The 26,412-nt window shown below is 37.3% G+C and overlaps 1 protein-coding gene and 1 pseudogene across 10 annotated transcripts in view; both read right to left on the bottom strand.

Annotated features, from left to right (window-relative positions):
• The window catches only part of Uvrag (UV radiation resistance associated), a 360,643-nt gene that overhangs the window by 198,881 nt on the left and 135,350 nt on the right, over positions 1-26,412 (bottom strand). The gene's annotated exons all lie outside the window — the stretch shown is intronic.
• Positions 1,149-26,289, bottom strand: LOC147828055 (signal recognition particle subunit SRP72 pseudogene; annotated as a pseudogene). Its single transcript, XR_015451493.1, has one exon. The product of XR_015451493.1 is annotated as a signal recognition particle subunit SRP72 pseudogene (transcript).

The raw sequence follows: 26,412 nt of genomic DNA, 5'->3' as shown, positions 1-26,412 counted from the left end.
TCCTGTGTTGGGATTCCATCATGTTCCTCAGATCCTCTATTTTTTTATGTGTCCTCTCTAGACTTATTCATCATGTCTTGCACCATAAGCAAAATCTTTTCTGTTATGTGAGTAATTTTTTCTGATTTCATTTTTCCCAGATCCCCTGTTGCCAGTTCAGAGAGTTCAGGTGGTTGAGTATTAGATTGTTCCATCTCATTTCCCTTTGGGGTTGCTGTAGGTGATCCAGAAGTCTGTTTTTGAAACTTGTTTACGTGTCTTCTCATTTCCACGGCACGGTGGGGGGGTGCTTCTGGGACCCACGCAGCTCACCTTCTCTGCCCTAGGAGCTTGGGATGGCAGCAGGGGGGCTTCCTTCCAGGTGCTGGGACTGGCTCAGCTTCTCTGCCCTAGGAGCTTGAGATGGCGGCAAGGGATCTTCCTTCCGGGTGCTGGGACCGGCTCAGCTTCCAGTACAAATTTTTTTTTTTAATGTTCAGTTAAACACAGCAGCACTTTATTAACAAGGACAGAGTAACGTGATCACAAGAAATATGATCACAAATACTCAAAAGCCTAAAATAAATGATATCTTGGGCAGCATAAAATGAATACCAACAAGGGTAGGCATCTTAACATGTCTCTCAGCTGTTGAATAAAGTGGCATGTAGGTAAAGAAAGATGAGCAACATTTACATCACAAACTGAATATAAAATACTTCAGTATTCTGGGAAAGGTAACAGTCATAACCCATAACTAGAAAGAAGAGCCATTTGAGTATATTAATTGGGTCAAGCAGTTCTGTTAATTTTAATACTGTGTGGTATTAATTTCCTCTCTATGTAATGAAGTCAACTTTCATATTCTTTTTTTTAACTTTCATATTCTTGATAGGGACACTAATCTTTTTGATTGATATAGTCCAAACCCATCTGACCTCTGACACTGGATCTAAGAGTGAACTACTTGCAACGATGATGTATTTTCTAGAAGTCTTCAGTGGTGCTAAATCAGCATGTTAACATAATCTGAAAATGAAAATGATAAAGGGCACAAAGCTGCCACATAAATGAAAAGTATCCCATATTCTAGTATCCACGACAGAATTTGTGGTTAAAATTATTAAAGACATTTACTGTCGTCTGTTCATGGCCACACATTTAGCCAAGTGAAGAACACCAGTGTTTTAATAAGGTCCCTTTTTATCACATGATATTTCTAAGCAAATATCTGGAATGCTTAGAAGATTCCACTTTTAGTCTCCCAGAGCCTCCTGAGACATAATTTAAAGTGGGACTTGACAGGAACAAGCACCTTCACTCTTCAGACTCTAGTTGAAACAGCAGAAATAGTTTCTGTTTAAATCCCTGGGAAACCTCAAGTAATGTGCTTTATTTGTGAAATGGAAAAAAGATCAAATCAACAAACAAAGATAAAGGATGGAACAGTTATCAAGGTGGGTAAGTGCCCAATGATCTTCAGTTTTCATAATGTGTGCAAAACTATGTGGGACAAGTAGGCCAAATCTACCTAGACAGTCTGAGGAAGATGTTGTCCTATTTAACACACAAGAAATAATTTTATGGAAATAGGGGGATGGAAGAGGGAGAAGTTCTATGCTTCTCACTGGGTTACCTTTATTATGTTCCTAGTGTCACTGAAACTAGCTTACAAACAGCCTGGAACAAGAACATTCTAATCACCAGCCGGCTTTTCTTCCTTACTTCTTTTTCTGTTGCTGTTTCTTCTTTCTTGCTGGAGCCCCTGAATGTTTCTGGTGTCTTGGGGGTTTGATGCTACTTGTAGAAGCAGATATGGCTGCTGCACTGCCTGGTCTTGGGGAGGTGGGAGGACTGCTTAAAGTTTTACTGGCATCCAGTTCAGATAAAGTTCCCGAAGTTGGTCCCTGAGCACCCTTTCCAATCTGATCCTTCTTTTTACCTTTCTTTCTTCCTCCGTAGTAAGAACGTTCTTGCATTGGCAGCCATCTTTCGGGACCTAGGGTAACTTTTGGGTCATAATTCTTAGGCAGTTTTTCCTTCTTTTTCAAATATCCCTGACCTTGCTCCTTTGGTTGACTATCTCCAGTGACTTTTCCACCCTTCTTCTGAATGTACATAGCACCAGGAGAATTTTCAAGGGCCTCGACATCTACTTTTAGAGACATACTAACTGATGAGGACACGTACTTACTAAGAGCTTTTGCTTTCTCTGGATCTCCAAGTGAGTAAGCAGAAATAAGCTGTGTCAGGGTGTATCTTTTGGATTTTGTTTCCATAGCTGTTCTAGGTCACTAATTGTCTCCCTCTTCCACCCATATTTGAGTTTGAGGTTTGCTGCTTCTCTTATCAAGGACAAATGAGCAGAAGATTTGGGCTGACAGTTTTGGTACCACTGGATAGCCTGTGTGACCTTAATGGCACTATCAATATCTTCCTCATGGCTGTATGTGGTCACTAATGCTGATACCATGCCTGGTTTATGCTTTAACTCTTCTATGCTTCTCAGAATTAGGCATGCTTTGGAAACACTACCTTGAGAAATTTTCAACTGTGCCATGGTCAGCTTAACGTCAGCTGCATTTTCTGGATGCTGATCGGAAAATTCCTGGAGCAGTTCTATTGCTTTTGTGTGCTGTTTTTCCCAGCAGAGCTGGGCAGCTTGGATTAACACAGGTAAGAGATGCTCAGGACTTTGGGACTGTAAGCCAGTAGATATTCTGCAGCATTGCTCTGCCTGGTTTGTGTACATAGCAAGTAAAGCTTTGTCAAATTCTACGGCTTGCAGTTGTTTCTTGGAAAGCCTAAACTCTACTTCTTCTGCATTGGTTAATTTCACCTTCTTGGAGTCAAAGACATTTTGGTCCTTATTAATAGCAATGATGTTATTTGCAATTACAGCTAGTAATCCCACATCTGTTGGCTTCAGTTTTATTATCTGATTATAAAGCTGCAAAGCCTCCTCTGTATGATTCTGAAGCTGCAGAATGTAGGCCATCTGACCGTGAATGATGGCCAGTTGTCTGTGGGTTTTCCTCTGCCCCATCAGAGTCCTCTGAAAAGTATTGGCAGCAAAGATCTTCGGCTTTCTATAGGATTTTCATTGCCTGATTCACCTGTCCTTGTCCAATCAGTGCTCAGGCAGCATTGTAGCACAGTTTGTGGGTGCCTTCTTGGAGGCCCAAGTTCTCTGGAACCACTTTTTCCCAATTGCTTTGAGCTGCAACAACTGCTGAAAGGTTTGTTTTCCTCTCCTCATCATAGTCATCTTGAGAATTTCATATGAAATCTCCATATACAGCTAAGCATTCATCATAGTGTTCCAAACAGTATAACACTTGTCCATACAGCTCTACGGCTCTTTTAGCTTGTCTTTCTGCTGGTTTGCACTTTCTATTGTCTTCAAGGCATTTTCAATTCTGTTGAGCCTGTACTCACAATATGCCTTCTAAAAGGAGAGAGTTACTGGCTAAGACTTTGGTATAACTACTGATGACATTCAAGGCTTCCTTGAAACTTCCATTCTGAATAAGGCAGACCACTTTACAGTGCAAGGCAGTTACAACATCCTCGTTGATCTGTAGTATCTTGTTGATGGTCTTCGACTGCTCATGAAGTCACTGTTTTGTCTATAATGGTACACTTCACTCCACAGCGCAGGCACCGAAACCCCCTCTTCCCCACTGCTTCCACTCACCATCTTAGAGACGGGGGGTGGGTCAGGGTAGTACAAATTTTAATTTCATTACCACAATAAAATTTGATTATTGGCTATTTGGCTTTGCTTTCGGTCATGGCCAGAGGCTTAGTTAACCAGTTCATAAATGTCAAGATCTCAAGATAAATCTCAAGATTGGTTGCAAGAAAGATAGGACAAGAGGAATATATTTGAACTAGCCTATACTCATTCCTAAAATACTATTTAACTCTCATAACTCTCAGAGTTCATCAATAATAACCTATCAACTCAATACTGCCTATCCTACCAAATCAACACTCCTCAATCTGAATTTCACTGTCTCACACTCTGGATAATTTAAAGATGATCCTTTAGCCCTGCATGCATGCTTGTAATCCCAGCTCTGTGGGAGGCTCAGATAAAAGGATTACAAATTCAAGTCCATCCTGGCACTTTAGTAATACCCTGTCTCAAAATAAAAAATAAAAAAGGGCTGGTGACATAGCTCAGTGTGAAGGTCCTGAGTTAATATCCAATGGAGGGTGGGGGTGGAATATATCCTTCTGCTCAGTAGAATCTTCCTACTATATTTACCTCCTCCTTCATCCTTAGGTTGTGCTCTTGTCCCTCTCCATAGAACCTTCAAACACTTCTGATAATCCCATAGCCTTCTTCAACCCTTCCATGAACACTTTAGGAAAGTCAAATGATTTCTCCTTTTTCAAAACTATTGTTACTCTCTTATTATTTGATTATGAAATTTTGTTTTTTGTTTTTCATAAAATGAAAAATTAAAAACTAAAACAAAGCATTAAATATTAGTTTTAATGCTCACAAAACTAAGGATATCATATTGGTATTACAAAGTTCAGCACTTGATTATTTTATCTTGCCCCTTTTTCCGTGTACTAAATCCTATTAAACTAGATACAAAGTTTCTTGTCCACTTTGCATCCTCTTTGTTGTGCAAGTGTTTATCATATTTAGTAATTTTAAAATCAATTTTTAAATTATAATTTAGCATTTTTAAATTAGATTTCATAAGAGTACTGGAAAAATAAGTTATTGAATTTGGCTAAATCTTAAGAGACTGGTGTTAACCTGTGATGAAAAAACATGGATTTGTACAGCTTAGATTCTCCCACTATGAGGTCACTCTTGTGTGAAGACCACAAAGAGAAGGAACCATTACCATATTTGACCAAAAGGCAAAAGGTTCCTCCACAGATGTGGAGGTTTAGAAAGAAAGAGAATACATTTAATTTAAAGTAATTATGATAGCAACAATATTTATTTCAAGATAAAAATGAACACACATCTCAAGAAACTCAAAGAATCATACTAATCAATGCACTAAATTCCAATGAATTTATGAAAGTTTTTCTTTTGTTTTTGTGTTTTGTTTTGTTTTAACTTTTTGAAATGGGTTCTTGCTTAGTTGCCCAAATTGGCCTCAAAATCCAATCCTCCAGCCTGAGCCTGGGATTACATGTGTGAGTTGCTGGGCTGGGCTGAAGTTCCTTTTTGAAGGTCATAAAAATTGCAATACACTCCAAAAAACTGGGAATGAGGCAATAAGATGTATTGAAGTTTATCAGGAACAAACAGAGGATGGTTATGTAACAGTTTGGATATCCTTGGTTGTTTTCTTTTCTTTTCTCTTAAATCTGATTTACTTTTTAAAAATGATTGTTGGATTATGGTATTGAAAATGAATTCCAACTCGTATTCCATCTCTTTAAAACATTTTCTATTTTGAATTGGTACTCATCACTTCTCTTTGCTGCCCTGCTCTTACACGATCAAGCTTTAGTTCCTTTCATGTTACTTTTTCCTTTTGAAAATTGCATGAATTCAGAAAAAGAAAGAGATCACCTTTTCCAGGATTTGCATTCTCATGTTGTGATCATAAAATAACTAGTGCAATTCTTCCTAATGACTTTCCATTTGGCCCTGAGGTTCTGGCATCTACAATTGCCTGAAATACACCTTTCAGTGAAAGACAAAAGTTTTTCAGAGACTTCAACTATGGAAAACTAACATTTCCTACATTTAAAACTCATACTCTAGAGCCCACTGCAGACAGGCAGGTCCCGAGTCGAGTGGAACACGCCGAATCAGCCTGCGCCCTGACAACAATCCACTGGACACCAGCCCCCACCCCACGCTCCTCTGTACAGCCACCTGGTTAAACACTACAAAGATGCAGAGGACACAAGACAACCAGACCACGGTACTGGGTCCCGCTGGTCCCAGCACAGAGGTAGGAGCTTCTGAGCTGCCCTCCCACTGCTCCTGGTCCAGAGGAAGGGGCTTGCCGGCCACCATACCTCCCACTGTTCCCAGCCCAGAGGATAGGGCTTTTGGGCCACCTTCTGTCCCCCACTGCTCCTGGACCACAGGAAGGGGCTTCCGGGCCACCATCCCTCCCACCGCTTCCGGCCCAGAGGTAAGGGCTTCTGAGCTGCCATCCCACTGCTCCTGGACCAGAGGAAGGGGCTTCCCAGCCACGATCCCTCCCGCTGCTCCTAGCCCACAGGAAAGGGCTTTTGGGCCACCTTCCCTACCACTGCTCCCAGCCCCTGGCCCACCTCTCCCAGCTCAGAGGAAGTAATCTGTGCAGGCGATAACAGCCCCCGCTCCCAGTCGAAATGAGAAAACACATAAATAAGTCTCAAAACCAGACTTCCAGATCACCTACAGCAACCCCAAAGGGAAATGAGATGGAACACTCTGATACTCAACCACCTGGACCCTCTGAACTGGCAACAAAAGGGGATCTGGAAAAAATGAAATCAGAAATAATTTCTCAGATAACAGCAGAGATTGTGCTTCTAGTGCAAGACATGATTAATAAATCTAGAGAGGAGCTGAGGAACATGATGGAATCCCAACATAAGAAACAAATGGAATCCATAAAACAGATGCAAACAGATTTCCAGGACATGAAAAACTCCACTGAAAGTCTACACAGCAGAATGAGCCAATGTGAGGACAAAATTTCAAATATAGAAGATAAGATTGCAATTAGTGACCAGGAAAAGAAACATTGCCTCAAAATTATAAGGGAACATGAGAAACCAATCCAGCAGCTGCTAGATGATGCAAAGAAGAATAACATAAGACTGACTGGAGTCAATGAAGAAACAGGAGAGAGTGCAGATGACATAAAAAATCTCTTCACAGAAACAATGGCAGAAAACTTCGCAAGTAGGGGTAAAGAGCTTGACATACAGATAAGTGAGCCATATAGGACTCCAAATAGCCTTGATCAAAAAAAAAATCTACACATAGGCATATAATTGTTAAGATTCCAGAAACTCAACAGAAGAACAAAGTTCTATAAGCAGTTGGAGAAAAGAAACAAATCACATACAAAGGAAAGCCCATCAGAATCACAGCAGACTTCTCAACACAAACCATCAAGGCAAGAAGAGCTTGGAGTGACATATTCCAAGCCCTAAAAGAAAACAGCCTCCAACCCAGATTGATGTACCCTGCAAAACTATCTTTCAAAAGGGATAGAGAAATAAGATACTTTCATGACAAAGAGCACCTTAGGAACTTCGTGAATACCAAACCAGCACTCCAAAGAATTTTACACAATATTCTAGGAAAAGACATTGAGGATCACAACCCCAGGAAGCAAAGCAGAATGAACCCATCTGGCATGACAAGAAATTAAATGTAAAGGGGGAGAACCCAACAAAAAGAAAAAGGCATGGCAGTGATAAGTAAATACGTTTCAGATATAACCATCAATGTTAATGGACTCAATTCACCAATCAAAAGAAACAGACTGGCAGAATGGGTCAAGAAGCAAAATCCAACAATATGCTGCATACAAGAAACACACTTAATTCAAAAGGAAACTCATAGACTGAAAGTTAAAGGGTGGAAAACAATACTCCGTGCAACAGGAACCCAAAAAAAAGCAGGAGTAGCTATCCTCTTGGCAGATCAAGCAGATTTCAAACCAACACTGATTAAGAGACATGAAGAAGGACACTACATCCTTGTAAAGGAAAGAATCCAAGAGGAAGAGATGACAATCATAAATATCTATGCACCAAACACTAGCATGCCCAACTATATAAAACAAACACTAAAGGACATGAAAAGTCATATATGCACTAATACAATTGTAGTGGGGGACCTCAACACCCCACTGTCACAAATAGATAGATCAACTAGACTAAAAATAAGTAATGAAATACTAGAACTCAATCGAACTCTTGAACAAATGAACTTAACAGATGTTTACAGAGTCTTCCACCCCACAAAATCAGAATACACATTGTTCTCAGCTGCACATGGGTCATTCTCAAAAACAGACCACATACTCACACATAGAACATGTTTAAGTAAGTGCAAAGGAATTGAAGTTATCCCCTGCATATTATCAGACCATGGTGCGATGAAATTGGGAGATCCATAGCAAAAGAAACTGGAAAAATTTCATAAACACGTGGAAATTGAACAACACACTTCTGAATAACCAATGGGTCACACAGGAAATTAAAGAAGAAATCAGACAGTTCCTTCAATTAAATGACAATGACAATATAATATATTGGAGTCTATGGGACACAATGAAAGCAGTCTTACAAGGGAAATTCACAGCAGTGAATAAGCATATTAGGAAAACAGAACGAGCCCAATTACACAACCTGATGCAGCACCTCAAGCTTCTAGAAAAAGAAGAGCAGGACAACCCCAGAGCTCATACAAGGGAGGAAATTATAAAGATCAGAGGAGAAATCAATGCAATGAAGACTAAGAGAATGATACAAAAAAAATCAATGAAGCCAAGAGTTGGTTCTTTGAAAGAATCAACAAAATTGACAAACCTTTAGCCAACCTTGTCAGAGAAAGGAAAGAAAAGGCCCAAATCCATGCAATTAGGAATGAAAAGGGTGAAATTACAACAGACCCAGCAGAAATCCAGAGGATCATCAATATCTACTTCCAGAACCTATACGCCAATAAGATGGAAAACAGAAGAAATGGACAGATTCCTAGATACATATGAATTACCAAAGTTGAACGAAGAAGACCTAAAAATTCTGAACAACCCAACATAAACCAATGAAATTGAAAACGTAATTAAAAACTTATCAACTAAGAAAAGCCCGGGCCCTGATGGCTTCACTGCTGAATTCTACAAGACATTTAGAGAGGAACTGCTGCCACTACTGTTTAAACTCTTCAAAGAAATTGAAAGGGAAACAATACCCCCAAATTCATTCTTGGAAGCAAACATCACCTTGATCCCCAAAGCAGAGAAAGACCCAACCGAAAAGGAGAACTATAGGCCAATCTCACTAAGGAACATAGATGCAAAAATCCTTAATAAGAGAATGGCAAACAGAATCCAGAAGAGCATCAAGAAGATCATACACCCTGATCAAGTGGGATTCATCCCAGGGATGCAGGGATGGTTCAATATACGAAAATCAATTAATGTAATACACTATATCAATAGAGCCAAGGACAAAAACCATGATTATCTCCATAGACGCAGAAAAAGCATTTGACAAAATCCAACATGCATTTATGATAAAAACCCTACAACAAATTGGAATAGATGGTCTCTACCTCAAACTGATAGAAGCCATCTATGAAAAACCAACAGACAATATCATACTAAATGGTCAAAAACTGAAAACCTTCACACTAAAATCAGGAACAAGACAAGGATGTCCACTATCACCACTCTTGTTCAACATAGTTCTGGAAACATTAGCCACGGCAATTAGACAAGAGAAAGAAACAAAAGGAATAAAGACAGGAAATGAAGAAGTCAAATTGTCATTATTTGCAGATGACATGATACTCTATATAGAAGACCCCAAGAACTCCACCAAAAGTCTTCTAGACTTAATAACCAAATTCAGTCAAGTAGCTGGTTACAAGGTCAACACACAAAAATCAATAGCTTTCCTCTACCCCAAGAGAGAAACAGGGCAAATAATTCCTTTCACAATAGCATCCAAAAAACTGAAATAGCTAGGAATCAACCTAACAAAAGAAATCAAAGACCTCTTCTCTGAAAACTATGGCACTCTGAAAAGAGAGATTGAAGATGATATCAGAAAATGGACAGACATCCCCTGCTCCTGGGGAGGAAGGATTAATATCGTGAAAATGGCCATACTTCCAAAACTGCTATATAGATTTAATGCAATTCCAATTGAGATCCCAGCAGCATACTTCATGCACCTGGTAAAAACAATCCAAAAATTCATTTGGAACAAGAAGAGACCCAGAATAGCAAAAGCAATTCTAGGTAACAGAGACATGGCAGGGGGTGAAACAATCCCCAACTTGAAACTCTACTACAAAGCTACTGTTATAACAACAGCATGGTACTGGCAAAGAAACAGACCTGAGGACCAGTGGAACAGATTAGAAGATGCAGAAACAACGCCAGACACACTCAGCCATCTCATCTTCGATAAAGGAGCCAAATACCCTCACTGGAGGAAAGATAGCCTCTTTAATAAATGGTGCTGGAAAAATGGGGTTTCAACTTGCCAAAGATTAAAACTAGACCTGTATCTCTCACCATGCACTCAACTAAAATCAAAATGGATTAAAGATCTAAATATTAAAATAGAAACTCTGAACCAGTTGGAACAGAGGTTAGGTAGAACCCTTGAAGACATCGGTGTAGGAAAAGATTTTATGAACAAAACCTCAGTTGCCCGTGAACTAGCACAAACAATCAACAAGTGGGATCTCTTCTTATTAAAAGGCTTCTGCACAGCAAGAGAAACCACCAGCAGTGTGAAGAGACAACCCACAATGTGGGAAAAAATCTTCATCTGCTCTTCCTCAGACAAAGGTCTACTATATCGAATCTATAAAGAACTTAAAAAGATCAGACCTCCCAAATTTAAAGATACAATCCAAAAATGGGCATCTGAAATGAGACATTTCTCAGAAAAAGAATTATAAGTAGCAAATAAATACATGAAAAAATGCTCAACATCACTGGTCATTCCAGAGATGCAAATGAAAATGATGCTGAGATTCCACTTCACTCCAGAAAGAATGGCTGCTATCATGAAATCAACCAATAACAAATGCTGGCAGGGCTGTGGGGAAAGAGGAACTCTGCTCCACTGCTGGTGGGAGTGTAGACTGGTGCAAGCACTGCGGAAATCAGTATGGAGATACCTCAAAGAACTAGGACTGGAAGTCCCATTTGACCCCACTATTCCACTGCTGGGGATCTTCCCCAAAGAATTAAAAGAATCATACCACAGTGATATATGTGTGCCCATGTTCATAGCAGCACAGTTTGTGATAGCTAAAACTTGGAAACAGCCCAAATGCCCATCAGCTGGAGACTGGATAAAGAAAATGTGTTTTTTTTATAAAATGGAGTACTACTCAGCCATAAAAAATGAGAAATTAGAGACATTTATAGCTAAGTGGATGAACACTGAGGCGATACTCTTAAGTGAAATAAATAGGACACACATGCATAAATACCGAATAGTTTCTCTGGTGTGAGAAACTGAAAGTGTAAATAAGGACTAAAATGTATAATAGGTCATGTGAAATAGGAAGAAAAGGGCAAAGGGGAAGGAAGTGGGAGGGCTAGGGGAAAGGATAGAAGGGAGTGGGGTTAATATGAGAAAATGGAAAAATAGGACCAAAATCTTTGTAAATAGGGAGGAATGGAGGGCTTGAAGGGAGGACTGGGCAAGGGTGAAAAATAAGAACCAAGAGAGACTATGTAAAGGTGCAAATTTCCAATGATGAATGTCATTATATTGTATACCTAAAATGTACCAATGATTAGAATAATCGATAATGCAAACTAGGAAGAAAAGGTCCAAAGGGGTAGGGGTAGTGGGAGGGGCAGGGGAAAGGAAAGAAGGGAAAGGAAAAATGCTGAGAAATGGAAAAAATGAAAATAAAGTCTTTGTAAATAGGGAAGGGTGGAGGGGGTGAAGGGAGGGCTAGGAATGGGGAAAAAATAAGAACCAAGATGCATTATGTAAAGGTACAATTCCCAATGAGAAATGTAATTGTGTTGTATACCTACAATGTACCAATAAAAGAATTTAATAAAATAAATAAATAAATAAAACTCATACTCTACACACACACACACACACACACACCAATTTCAAGTTGGAGGCAAAAACAATGATTAACTTAAAAGAGGCTTTATTAAAGATAAAAACCATTTTCAAACTTTTAAAAAGAAAAAACTTTTAAAAAGACAGAAGACTTTTCTGGGTAAAAGTCCTAATTTCCAGAGAAATTAATAATAAAGTTATGAAGAAATATATACAACAACAACAACAAATCTGGATAGAGGGAATTGATTTCAGCCATGTTCTTTGGTATATGTAGACTTTAGGTAAGTTTACAGAAGCAAAGTTAGGAGGATATTTTTATGGAGTTTGTTTCCCAATGTAAATCAACACATTATTACTTCTTCCATTCAGAAATTCTTGCTATACAAAAACGTATCAACGGAATTAAATGATGTGCTTGTTAATGACATAACTGAAAATACTTTGTCACAAATCCTCTTTTTTTAATGAAAAGAAACAGTTCAGAGTGACAGATAATGTAAAAACTACCTAACAATTCATTATTGAAGCATATATCAGACTTATCTGAGCTGTTATTTTCAATATAAAATGATTTATTTTCAATTAAGATCCAGAATAATTAAAACGGTAATTGTCTTGAAACATGAAAAAATAGATAAAACAGAACTTCTCTTTTAAAAGGCAGGATTTTAAAAGTAAAAATAAAGTATCTACTTGTGGAAATATAATAGGTAATTTGATACATTTGATTTTATAAATAGAATAGTATAATACAGTGAGTAAGAGGGTAGGCTGTGGCCTGGCATGGTAGCACATGCCTGTAATCACACCACTCAGGAGGCTGAGACAGGAGGATCACTTGGAGTTCAAGGCCAGCCAGGGCTATCTAGTGAATTCAAGGCCAGTCTGAACTATATAGTGAGACCCTGTCTCAAAAAAAAAAAAAAAAGAGGGTAGTCCATGACACCTTGATGGTTTAATTCCAGCTCAGTTATTATTAACCATATGACCTTGTGGAAATTACCTAATTTTTTGTGTCTCATTTGTAAAATAGGGATTAAAATTGTACATTCTTCAAATGTTGATTTTGAGGGTGACATAATTAAAATACCTACAGTTTTATCATTTGATAAGTACTCAAATATCAGCAATGAGTTTAATTACTATTATTCCTTTTCCCTTTATTTTTATCCCTGCAAGAGTGTTACTGTCCAAAGCACTTCAAGGAATTGCCCACAAAACTTGTGATATAGATTCCGAGTAGCCTCAATAACGGCAAATTGTCACCTTTGCTGGAGGCCTTAATTTTAGGGATTGCCAAAATTAAACTGATCTAAATCTTTTTGTGATAGAAATGGGCAATCAGACTGGATTATGCTCTTTTAAGTAGACATATGAGGGCACAGTAGAGCAATTTTTAAAAATAATGTTGCTAGTTCTAGAAATAACAAGGAAACTGAATCTCATGTCAAATAAGGTCGCCTTTATACTCAAAGGATCATGCTAACATTCATATTGGGAGTTATTTTAGAGGTCTTTTGACTCAATGCTCTCACTTTAAATATGAAAACAGAACTCCAATTAGATAAAATGACTTGCTTAAAGTCTCAAAACTATGCTAGTCAGAAAGCTGGGACCTAAGCCCAGTTTCTTACCTTCCAATTCTCTTCTTCTATACCACCCTGCCTTCTTGTCCTCTTTGTCCCATTTGGATGCTAACATCATTTAGAATTCTGCACATGGTTTTATTACTCATATTAGAAAGTAAAAACATTGCTCTTAGAAATTGAAATGAAATTCTCATGGAATCCTGTACTGCCAATACATGTGATTAAATTTACTCAGTTTGGGTTTTGGTATAATGTTTCAGAATTGGCTTAACAAATTTCTCCATTTGGCCTACTATTTGAAGAAAATGAGCAAACATAGAATTCCTTCTATATTGGCAATTTTGTTGAAGTTTTAACTGGACACAAATCAACATTACTACAGTGTCTCCAAAGGCAAGTTTCTACCAGCATATTAGTACTTATAACTCTTGAAGACTGTTCCAAAAAATAAACCACCACACTCTCCCTTTTCCTCCTTATTATCCCATTGGACTCAGTCATTTCTAGCCTTGCACATTGTTAAATACCTCACAGGTCTTTTAATCACTGATAAGCAAAAAAAAAAAAAAAAATCTGAAGAGGGTGAAAATTCTTTAGACTACATGCTCATGAAATGTCCTGAGTTTTACAGGGTATGTGTGTATGTGTGCAAATGTGTGTGTGTGTGTGAGAAGGGTTATACAAAGATACTTTGCTACAGTGAAAAAGACATTCAAATGGGAAACAAATGATTGGGTTCAAAATTCAGCTCTACTAGTTTAAGAGCTATAATTTAAAGGATATTTTGTAACCTCTCTCAACCCTGAGTTCTCTGTGGAAAGGAAATAGATCATATGATTCTAACTCCCATGGTACTGTGCCTGGCCCACTGTAGGCTTTCCATAAAATAAGCTCAGTTCAAATTTGAATGAGAACATATGGAAACAACAAAAAAAATGACACAGAGGTAGAAAGATAAAGTCCATACCTTCCACTAAAGTAGGGTATACAGAAAAGTGATTTATTACCCTGAAGTTACTAACATGCTCTTCACAATATCAAAATGTTTACACTGGCATAATTTAGTCTATTTTTGGTCAAAATAGAGCAAAAAAGACTAGATTTAATTTCTACATAAAGTACAAGTATTTAAAAATTTTAGATTAAATAAGCCAAAAAACATTTGAAACAATGGTTCTTAGGACTTTGGTCATCAGGTAAATGCTGAATGGTAATATCTGAGTCAGGAAACAAATTAGATGACCCTATGATTACACCAACTTACTTCCTGGAGGAAGTTGCCAGACTGAGGAGCAGAGAGGGGGATCCCTACAGAGCAAGGAGGTCCACTTGAACAGAAGAGAAAGAGATGGGAATCCAGGGAAACCATGAGTGCTAGAGTTCTCAGGGCATAGTACTAAAAAACTCTGGATGGCTGCACACTGAAAACCCCAGAGATCTGCATGGGGTCACACTTCAGTATTCAATTGAGTATGGTCAGTGAATCATCTGAGGAATCAAGCCAAGGCCAGGAAAATAACTACCTGCAAGGACTGAGAAACAATAAACAGAGATTGCACAGGGAATAGTGCCTATTTCCAGCAGCAAAAGTATGGTCCATAATTCACAAGCCATATAATGAAGTATTCAGAAGAGTATTAGCTTTAGAGGTAGATAAAATTAAAAGTTTTTGTAAATAGGGAAGGGGGGAGGGGGTGAAGGGAGGGCTAGGAATGGGGAAAAAATAAGAACCAAGATGCATTATGTAAAGGTACAATTCCCAATGAGAAATGTAATTGTGTTGTATACCTAAAATGTACCAATAAAAGAATTTAACAACAACAAAAAAAATTAATCCTAGTCTAAATGCGGTTCTGATCCAGCCTAATAGACTCAAAGCAAAAACTAAAAATAACAAATTTTTTTCCAAGTGACATAATTATATTGAATAAATCTCAAGATATTATAGGGATATATAAACACCCAGCAAATAGTAAGATAAAATTTATAATGCCTGACATTTAATTAAAAATTATATACACAAAGATACAGAAACATATAATCCCAAAAGAAAAGGAAAATCAATGAATCAAAACTGATCCAGAATTAATAAAGATGTTGCAAGTAGTAGAAAGGGTCATTAAAACAGTTATTACAAATATAATGTGTATGTCTTAAAGCTGGAAAGTAGATTAACCATATTAAGTAGAGATAAGGGAAAAGTTTTCAAAGATTCAAACTGAAATTCTAAAAGATGAAACTGGGAAAAAAATGTGTGTGTTTGTGTGTTTGTTGTATAAGATGAATACACAAATTAAATATTACATAAGAAAAACTTAGAGAGCCTAACGACATACTAAATACCTATGAACATTTGGATAAAACTATTGAAAATCAGGGCCAGGGATGTAACTCAGTGGCACAGCGCCTGCCTGGCAAGCACAAGGTCCTGAATTTGATAGAAATTGAAAATGAACTAAAGAACTAAAACAAAAACAATACAAAGCACTGTTTGGTACCACAACTTTTTGAGGCCCAACATACGTATAACTGGAGTCCAAGAAGGGGAAAAGAGGAAGAGGAGACAGAAAAAATTACTTTAAAAATTAATGGCCAGGGATTTAGCTCAGTGGTTTCGCCGTCTGCTGCGAAAGCGGCAAGGACCTGAGTTCAACCCCCGGTACCAAAAAAAACAAAAAATCAAAAAACTAATGGCTAAACAAATTTTAAGTTTATTGAATATTTTAAAGCTACAGTTTCAAGAATCTCAACCACCCCAAGCATTAAAAAACTAGATCAAAATACATTATAATCAAATTGCTTACAACAGTGATAAAGAGAAAATCTTAAATGGAGCCTGAGAAAGATACACTATATATGAGTAGATGAAAGAATATATTAAAGTGGCAGATTCTCATTGGAAACAATGCAAGCTAGAAGACAGTAGAGAGACATCTTTTAAAAATTAAAAGAAAAAACTCCTAGATTTCCATCCCCAGCAAAATTATTTTTCAAAAACTAAGATGACATAGAGATGTTTTCAAACATAGCAAAAATTCAATTATCAGCCAAAATGCACCACAAGAAATGCAAAAGGAAATATTTCAGACATAAGAAAAGTGACACCAGATGGAAATGTGAAACCACATAAAGGAATGAAGAATACCAGAAATACTAAATATGTGAGCAGATATAAAGACTTATCTTTTTTTAAATTAGTGTATATTAATTATACAGAATGAAGGGACTAATTGTGGCATATTCATGCATGCATATATCATACTTTAATCTTACCTACTCTTGCACTGTCCCCACCCCGCGATTCACTTCCTCTTCTTTAATAGTCTCATTTCTACTTTCATGTCATCAACCCTCTATGTCATTCCACATGAGAAAATGTGATACTTGTCTGAGTCTGGCATTTCACTTAACATGATAACCTCCAGTTCTATCCATTTTCCTGCAAATGTTATGATTTTATTCTTCTTTATGGCTAAATAATACTCTATTATGTATTTGCATCACATTTTCCTTATCCATTCACCCACTGGTGAGCATCTAGGCTGACATTCTACATCCCTAAAAAAACAGAATTATATGGATGATGCCAAAATCTGCCACCAGCTCAAGTAGCAGTTTGACCCTCTTGCACCATGGCTGCAACAGCCTCTGAGTTGGTGGGTGGCTGAACTCTGGAAACACTTCTCTCGGTGGCCCTGAAAGAGCACTCTGAGGTTCTCTTCTCATAGCAAAATACTTCAAAGAAGTTTAAACTTTTATGTCTTGGACTTTTATATCCTGGAGCATGTAAAGAATAGTGCCTGGCCAATTCCAGAGATATCTTCAAGCCATCTTTCCTACTATCCTGATTCAAAGTACATAGTTAGCTTCTTTTTAACATTAATCTTTTCAGCAACCATGCTCTTCTTTGCCCCAACTTTGCAGGTACTTCCTTTCTGATGAAACTGCAAATTTTTCATATCTTTTGGTTCTGCTTTTCATTCCTGAGTTTCACTGTAGCTCTCTCTAAAAGCTGGCAACACTACCCATGCCAAAACCTGAATGTTGAGCTGCCTTGAAATTTCTTCAAGCAGCTCAATTAGTCCACTAACTTGAAATTCAATATCACACAAAGTTTTAGGACATGGACAAAACGCAGACAAATTCTTTCCAAAATGAAACACGTAGTCTCTAGTCACTTTCCTTCTTCCCAACTGTAACCTTATGAGCCTCACCTTTACTGTCTGATTTGTACCAGTATTCTGGTTTTCTAAGCTCCAACCAAAATCACAAATCAAGCTCTAATACATATGATACCACCAGGTATTTATTTACATAATTTAAAAATATCTCACTAGAAAACATTTACTGATTTCAAAGGCACAGAGGATAAACTTGGCAGGTCCCACTGTAGTCAAGTATTCACAAATTAGAATCACTAGCAGTGGAACAAATCAAAATGTGTACCATCTGAAAGGAAGCATGAAAAACACAACATTGCATGTATATTATGCCTTCTAAAAAAGCTTAACCTCTTCATGAGAAAATATTAGACAAATCGAAATTGAGAGACATTACAAAATAGTTGGCCTAAAATTTTAAAATGTCAAAGAAAGCCCAAAATTGTTTCAGATTAACAAAATTAAGAGGCATGACATCTAAATATAATGCATGATCCTAGAAGAAATTCTTTTGTTACAAAAGACATTGAGGGGCCAGGGATTTAGCTCAGTGTTGCCTCCACCTGCCTCACAAGCTCAAGGTCCCGAGTTTGACCCCTAGTACCAAAAAAAAAAAGACATTGAGGCAGCTAGAGAAACATGAAACTTAAATGGGTCGTATGGATTAGATAGTAGTAACATGTCAATGTTGGCTTCCCTGAGTTCAATGATTAGACTATGGTTATCTGAGAGAATATTTGTGGAAAATATGTACTAATTTATTTCAGAGTGCTGAGGGATAGTCTTTCTAATTTAGATTCAAGTAGTTAACGTAGATATTTCTACAATATCTCTATAAATTTGAAAATATTTAAAAGTAAAAAGGCATAAAATGCTCAAAAAAATCAAGGCAGAAAGTATTAAGAAGCAGTACCCCAAACCAAGACTTCCACAAGGAAGTACCCTGTCCAATTCCACATTCCATGGAAACAAATGGTCCAAATATTATGGCAGAGAGACAAAGAAAACAAGTAAGCTGCCCTTATTCGAACACATTTCACAAGATCAACAGTTATCTCAAAGCAGTAAATTTGTTGGGACTGAGTTTCCAATAACTGATACAGTAATTTCCACCAGTGTTATAATCATGAAGAATAAGCATACAATTCTACTACCATCAGAGATCTCCCATATAAATCATCTTTCCAATGATCTGTATCATCTTTTTAATTGTCAAAAACAATTTTTGAAAATTGAATCATTTTGAATAGGAATATGTCCTACTATATTACTTATTTCCATAGTTTCTGACATTGCATATAATGAAAATAATGATCTTTTCTTAAAAAGACTGAGAGTTACTATGCACATCAGCAAGATGTCAAGAAGGGCCCTGTATCATAATCCTTTTTAAATTATGATATCAGCTTTTAATATGTTTTCTGCCTTGTCTATCAGGCTCTCACCCAATATTTCTCAGGGTTTTCAACATAACTGTCAGTAGTATCATTAAATGGTAATATTTAGTGTACCATGGATTTGGAGACTAGATTATCATTATTTATAGAATAAGTACAGAAATTTATAGAATGGTACACAAAGTAAAAGTAAAAAGTTTCTGAATGATGCTTATGGATTCTTCCCTTGTATAAAATGTAACATTTTTTAATGAATTGATATTGCCAAATAAATGAGTTCTTTTTTTGGGTACCGGGGATCAAACTTGGGACCTTGCGCTTGCAAGGCAGGCGCCGGGACCACTGAGCTAAATCCCTGGCCTGATACTGCCAAATAAATGAGGCCCTATTCTATTTCAACTTTCAATCAAGTATCATTCAGAAAGAAGGCTGACACAAATTCAATCATGGGAAACAGTATATTGTCCTTTTAAAGAAAAAAAAAAAAGCTTAAAGTCTATCCACTAGATCAATGATTAGATCTTAGTCTTAAATTCTGGTGTTAGCATTTATCATACTACTTGGAACTATGGTAACATTATGAACAGTGTTTTTGTGGTACAATTTTATTTTATTTATTTTTGGTACAGGGGATCGAACTCGAGACCTTGCTCTTGCGAGGCAGGCGGCAGCACCACTGAGCTAAATCCCGGGCCCTGTGGTACAGTTTTTTTCTTCCCTTCTATAGACAAAGACAAGAGTGGATGATAATGCAATAAAATGTAAATTTCCCATCTTTCAAAGTCAAAACTGACTAAAGTTTACGTACCAAAGAAACAAAGTACTTCATGTCAAGTTTGCATGGGGGGTGTATCCCTAGCTGCTTTCTTTTTTTTTGTTTTGTTTTTCTTTCTTTTGAGGCAGGACTCACTAATAAGTTGTCCATAATGGAACTGAACTTGAGATCCTCCTGCTTCAGCCTCCTAGAGTGCTGAGATTATAGGCATGTGCCACTACACCTGGCTTCATGTCAAGTTTTAGTGATAATAACCACAAAAAAGGAAAAACAAGAAAGAGTTAACATGTCTGCCGGCTTGAACCATGCATGACTGTCCTACCAGACAGTTTATACCACTGATGATACAAATGGATCTAATCACTTTTACTGGTCTTTTTACTAATAAAATTAATAAAAAGCTGCCCAATGGGACAGTCATGCATGTACCACCAGTGGTTCAAGCCACCCGGCAATGAGACATATGAATTACAGCCCTGTTGTGAACGTGTTACAGGTGGCAATAGGGAAAGGTTGGAGAGGATAGGAGCTTTTACTTGTCATTTTATAGATTGAATTTTTAAAAACTGGTATGCACAAGTTTCACTTTAATTTTTCAAAATATACCAGAGTTGGATGGGATAGGTATCACTTTCTCCAGGAAGTTTCCCATGACACATTGGAGTCTCTTTTCACTGTGTTCCCAGAGAAAAAAACACGGGACTCTATGAGAGCATTTATTATACTGTTTGTATGTTTAGTTGACTGACTAAACCATCAGACTGAAATCTCCTTGAAGGCTGGTGTCATAACTGGTGTCATAACTACATGTCTCCAGCATATAACCAGCACTATAACCAGTCAAATAACTAAAAGTTCAGCAATAAATACCTGCTGAATGAATGAACACATAAGTAATGGTCATAGTGAATAAAACTGATCATACCAATTCATTTGGAATACAAAATCATAAAATGAACATCATTTAAAGCTGTATCATGCTAACTATATCTTTCCTCCCAAAAATTCATTTTTTAAAAAAGAAACCTTTGATGAATTCCCAAAGTTAAAAGAAATTTTAAAAGAAAAAAACTTCCTTTTCCATTTGCTTTCTATCAAAGGCCCTTTTGGCACCTCCTATGAGTAGTGAAAACTCAGTATCAAATACAGGCTGACTCGCAGATGCCAGCACATACTGTGCCTGTCAGAGTATCTTTCAGAGTGGTGAATTTATTTATATATAAACAATGTTTCAAGTCTATTCAAATGGCTCCACAAAGTAATTCCACATGACAACTTCTTTCTACCATAAAAATCTACTTATACAAAAAAGAAAACTAGTTTAAAAACAAGCACTGAGAAGTTGTGGTTTCCAAGGCTACAGGGAACAGCTTAGTTTTGAAGCATCAAAACTAGAATGCCTGACATAGTTTGAGTAAGTATATTTTTTTCTCAGAGCAATTATAAAACTTTCTTTTTCTATCTGATCAATATTAAAAGTTTTATAATAATAGTTTTATCATATAAGAAACATTCATTTTTAGCCTTGAAAATACAACGTTTGAAGTCAGCCACGTCACCAGTTTTGCAGCTCAGCTCCAAAGTTTGAAGAAGTGTTAACATTATGTGACCCTTTGATCAAATCAAGAAAAACCAAATGGAGTTGTGGTGAGTTCTAAAAACTATAAAAGACCTTCACTGAGTATATATTTTCTACTGAAGCGATATAGTCTGTTTAAAAAACCATGGAGCAATAATGAGTCCTAAAACTTTTGTTGGAGGATGCCAAGAAAGTGTTATAAAGTCTTGGGCAAGTTAGTAAACCTTCCTAAGCCTTAACTGACTCATTTACCTAATGTATAGGATTGCTGGAAGGATTAAATGATAAAATAGATGTAACTCTTGTATAAAATTTCCACATTACAGGCATTCAAAGAAGTGGTAGCTAGCCAGACATGGTAATGTACACCTGTAGTTCCAGCTACTTGGGAAGCAGAGGCAGGAAAGTTACCTGAGCCCAGGGGTTCAAGGCTACCCCAGACAATATAGCAAGACCCTGTCTAAAACAGTACAAATGAAAAGAAAACAAAACAGTGGGTAACTAATATTGAGGGAATAAGGTGATTTCTACATTAAAAAATAATAATAATAATGCAAGGTTAATAAAGCTAAGTGTGTCCGGAACACAAAATGTGTGTTAAGTGCTAAAAGGGTACAAAGCATGATATGAGATCCAAAGCTTCCTAGAGCAGATGAATGTAATCTACATCTAGAAGAATTTCTTCAACAAGTCAGGCAAGCATTTCCCATCTTTTAACCTACTACCTAGGTATAATCTTGTTCCTCGAACTGTCTGACAAGATTCCAATTGTTCTTTGTTAATATAACATCTACCATGTTCCAGGGATTAGGTGACACCCTGGTAGCTGTAATACTGACCAACATAAACCAGCATCTCTGTACCCACAAGGCTTACCACCTATTGGGGAATATAGAATAATTAAAGAGAGAATTATGACTAAAGTTTTTTAATTGTTTTAGTCACTGTCCCATAGCTGAGACAAAATAATCAACACCCACAACTTAAAGAGATATTTATTTTGGCTCATAGCTTTAGTTCCTAGTTGGTGGCCTAGAGGCAGAAATGGCATGGTAGTAGGGTGTGGCAGAGGAAAAGCTATTCAACCCATGGCTGCCAGAAAGCAGACACAGAAGGGAGGAGCCAGGACAAGCCCTCCTCCTAACAGCACTTTCAGCTACAGAAATCATCAATGGATGAATCCTCTGATGAGTACAGCGCCTCACAATCCCAAAACCTTCCAAACACGTAAGACTTTGGGAGAACTTTTTGAATCTAAACCATAACAATAATAGATGACACCAACATAACTTCCAAACTAAAGATATGTCTGAGCAAGCTGAGATCAGGATTTAGATTTGGGGGTAAGGTGAGAGGGTTCCCTTGGGTCTAAATCCACCAGTTTTAGCCTAGCCTTTTTTCCAGAGTTGCACCAATCTCACTTTTCTTTTAGATAGTTCCTCATGAAGTAGCACTCTGATTTTCATTCTGTTATTGCTTATCTGGGGCAAAACTCCCACCACAAGGGACAGACTAGATAGATGACTGATACAGGAGTACAAGACCTTCCTCCCTACTAATAGTTGTTTTCAATAAAGATTTACTGCAGGTGACATTTTATTTCAAATAACTGACCAGCATTCTTGTACTAATTACTGGACTATTAAACTCTCATACTAAAATTCTCAACTGCAAAATTTACCATGTAGCATGCTCCATGATTTATAAGGATACTGTGTGTTAAAATTCTTCATGGTTAGTATTTTTATATACTTTCTCACAGTCATAATCATAAATGACCATCAAAAATGCTAAAATACCCATAAACCCAAACTAATAATACAAAAACACCAGACATCTCAATTGAAGGTCATTCTATAAACTATCTCAAATCTGTCAGAGTCGTCAACAAGAAATGTCTGAGAAACTGTGATAGCCAACAAAAGCCTAAGGAGACGTGATGACTAAATGTACTGTGGTATCTAGGATGAAATCCTGGAAGGGGACATCTAAATACTGAAAATATGGGCTTTAGTTAATAATATTTCAATATCAATTCACTAATTATATGATAAATGGACCATACTAGCAAAAGACATTAAGAACAGGGGAGGGGCTTGGGATTCAGCTCAGTGGCAGTGCACCTGCCTCGCAAGCACAAGGTCCCAAGTTCAATCCCCAGTACAAAGAAAAAAAAAAAAAAAAGGAACAGGGGAAGCCAAGGAAACTCTAGAATATCTTAACAATATTTTATAATCTACAATTTTTCTAAAAATATTTTTTAAGACAGGCATGGTGGGGCACAGCTGTAATCCCAGCACTCTGGGAAGCTAAGTCAGGAGGATCACAAGTTCAAGCCTAACAGGGGTTAACTTAAGAGACTTAATGAGACCCTGTATTAAAATTTTTAAAGCAGGAGAGACCCTGGGGCGCTGGGGATGTAGTTCAGTGGGAAGACCCTAGGTTCAAGCCCCAGGACAAAAAAACAAAACAAAACCCTAAATGTCAGAAAATGGATCTCACACAGTAACAGTAGTTTGCTCAAGTTCCAAGTTAATTTTGTAAAAAAAGAGAGAACATATATTTAAGAAATAAAATCAAAATAGAGAATAGCTAATTTGTTATAACTTTAGACTCAGAATGTTTATGCTTATAAAAACCATTGTGAAAAATGTGTCCAACCTGCAGCCTGGCTTTTTAAAAAAAAAGTTATAATAAAAAATATTTTAAAATAAAGGAAGTTTTATTACTTGTATACATTAACTATATATTTTATATGCAGCCAAATTCCTATTTACTGAAGAAAAAAAAGACAGAAAAGGAAAAAGAGGGCCACATATTGGACACATCAAAAGGAATATGGGTTTTTTTAAAAAAAGAACTTGTCAGATTATAATCAAGCCTAACAAAAATAAAACAATCTTCTGCAAGATCAACAATCCTGTATTTTTGCCACTAAGTCCTTTCCCAGAAGATTTAGTTGACAAGGTGTTCTTTTAAAATATCAACCTAATCCTCCTCCAGTAATTTTTGAACTGATTCACAGCTCAAACTTGAAGATCTTTAAAACCAAGCAAAGTGGGCTGTCTCAAAGTAGGACACTCAGAAAGATATTTTGTGCCAAGTACCCTTAGGTAAGAATAGGTACCCAAACCCCATTAAGCTCTTTTTCCTCAGAAGCTCAAGAAATTATTCCACATCATTTTTTACAGCATTTAAGGTTTACTGCCTTGCACAATCAGTGATCTCTTCATATACAACCATATATAAACATACACCCAACTCTGGGTTCCATGAAAGCCCAAAATGCTTTATGTGTGATATTCTGAATGAAGAACTGTCAGTAGATAGAAATGGCAACAGTCAATCATAGATGTTTGCAAATTGAAGGGAAATTCATGTAATATACAATTAACCATTTAAAATGTACAACTCAGTGGCATATGATTATCACATAATCATAGATTTTGATCTCAGAAATAAGTGAATTCAACTAGCTTCCTCCCTACCCTTATATGCAATAGCTAATAAATATCAGTTTCCTTTCTCCCTTTCCAATATGGTGTATTTACTTCTTACATCATTTCATGATTAATGCGCAGCAGTACCTGTGGAAGGTAAACATTCACTCCTGCAATACAGAGTACACTGTCTCCTCAAAGGGACACTTCACCTGGTATACACTTCTAATTGCTAAAAAGTATTTCCTTTCCTTGAGTCAATATTTGGCTTTCACTGGACTCACATGATGCCACCTTAACTGCAAAATGAGGATAATTATACCCACTGTATACTACACAAGATCACACATACCTCAAAGAGGGGGTTGAGGATTTTCTTCCATATCCTGCAAACCACTGAGCTTGGAGAAGTAAATTCAGTCTTTCTTGTGTTCTGCTGTTCTCTAGACCACTGGTCTCCTCTACTTCCTAAAAATCCCCAGTCCCTTTAATGTATATATTACTTGATATGCCACTTTCCCCCTTTGCTAATATCTATAATCCTTTCAGTAAGCACTTCAGCTTAGTAAATGAAGATTTTAACCCCTCCTCTCATCTTCCCTCCTACTGCTCCTGCCATCACTCTTGATGCCTTCTACATTAATGCTGAATATCCATGTAATACTACAGTCTTCCAGATTCTTGGCTTCTACCCAGTTCAGTCACTTATTCTTACTCTTTAAATCATAATCAGTACCTTCAGCAGCTTTAAGATCTGTTTCAAGCATGTCAACCCTTATCATCCATCTAAATCACTCCAACTCAATACTCCAAACAATGTATCTTTACCACAGAACTTCTGATCTGTGGATTCTACCACTTCATAGACCATCACTTGCTATATCCCCTCACTTCTCTTTCATTTGGCTTAGATTCCAAGGTGCCTCCTTAAAAATCACTTCTTTGGGCCTCCCTTCTCTCTTCCTTGAACTAACTAATCTCAATTCTGATTATACTGAACTCACTGTCTCCTCCACCTCTGCAGCCAAGTACTATAATTATGCTGAATGGTCTTCCTTTAATGCTGAGTGCTTTTCCCTTAAATGTATATGCTCCTGGGCCAAAGTATGGTTCTAGGTCAGCAGCATCAAGACTATCCAAAAGAACTAGAAATGCAAATTCCCAGGCTCTGCCCTAGACCTGGGATGTGAGGAGCTTGGGCGTAGCTATAGCAGTTTTATCCAATGCAGGGTAAAGTTTGGAAATACAGTGGGCCCTTGACTTACAAACTCAATTCGTTCGAGAGGGCTGCTTATAACTCAAGTTGGTCAATTGAAGGCTCAGGCTCCTCTGCACAACCTCACCATCCCTAGAGAGACATTGGGCCAGGATTTCTCAATTAATCCCACACAGGAAAGGATGTTGTAATGTTCCTTCCAGAACTCTTTAATGGTTAAATCTGTATCTGAGACCATCTGGAAGCACAAGCAGCTGGCATTCGTGTCTTAATTCAAGACTTTATTTGTAAGTCATGACTTTAGGGTCCACTGTACCAGCTGGTCAGTTCACTCTCATTCTTCAAGATGGCTATTTTTACATCTTCTCCCTTCTTCTCAAGCCTTATAGTGTATACTCCCTCCACCTTCCTGACACCTGGTCGATAACCTTACAAAAAAAAAAAAAAAAGATGCCGTCAAAGGCCAATTCATTCATTCTCCTATCACCAAATTTGCCAA

The sequence above is a fragment of the Heterocephalus glaber genome, unplaced genomic scaffold (genome assembly GCF_053883595.1).
Source record: "Heterocephalus glaber isolate CG9 unplaced genomic scaffold, H.glaber_assembly_v1.0 deba00001428, whole genome shotgun sequence".
Lineage (NCBI taxonomy): Eukaryota > Metazoa > Chordata > Mammalia > Rodentia > Bathyergidae > Heterocephalus > Heterocephalus glaber.
The sequence above is the reverse complement of the archived record's forward strand: the minus strand, read 5'-3'. Positions and strand labels throughout refer to the sequence as shown.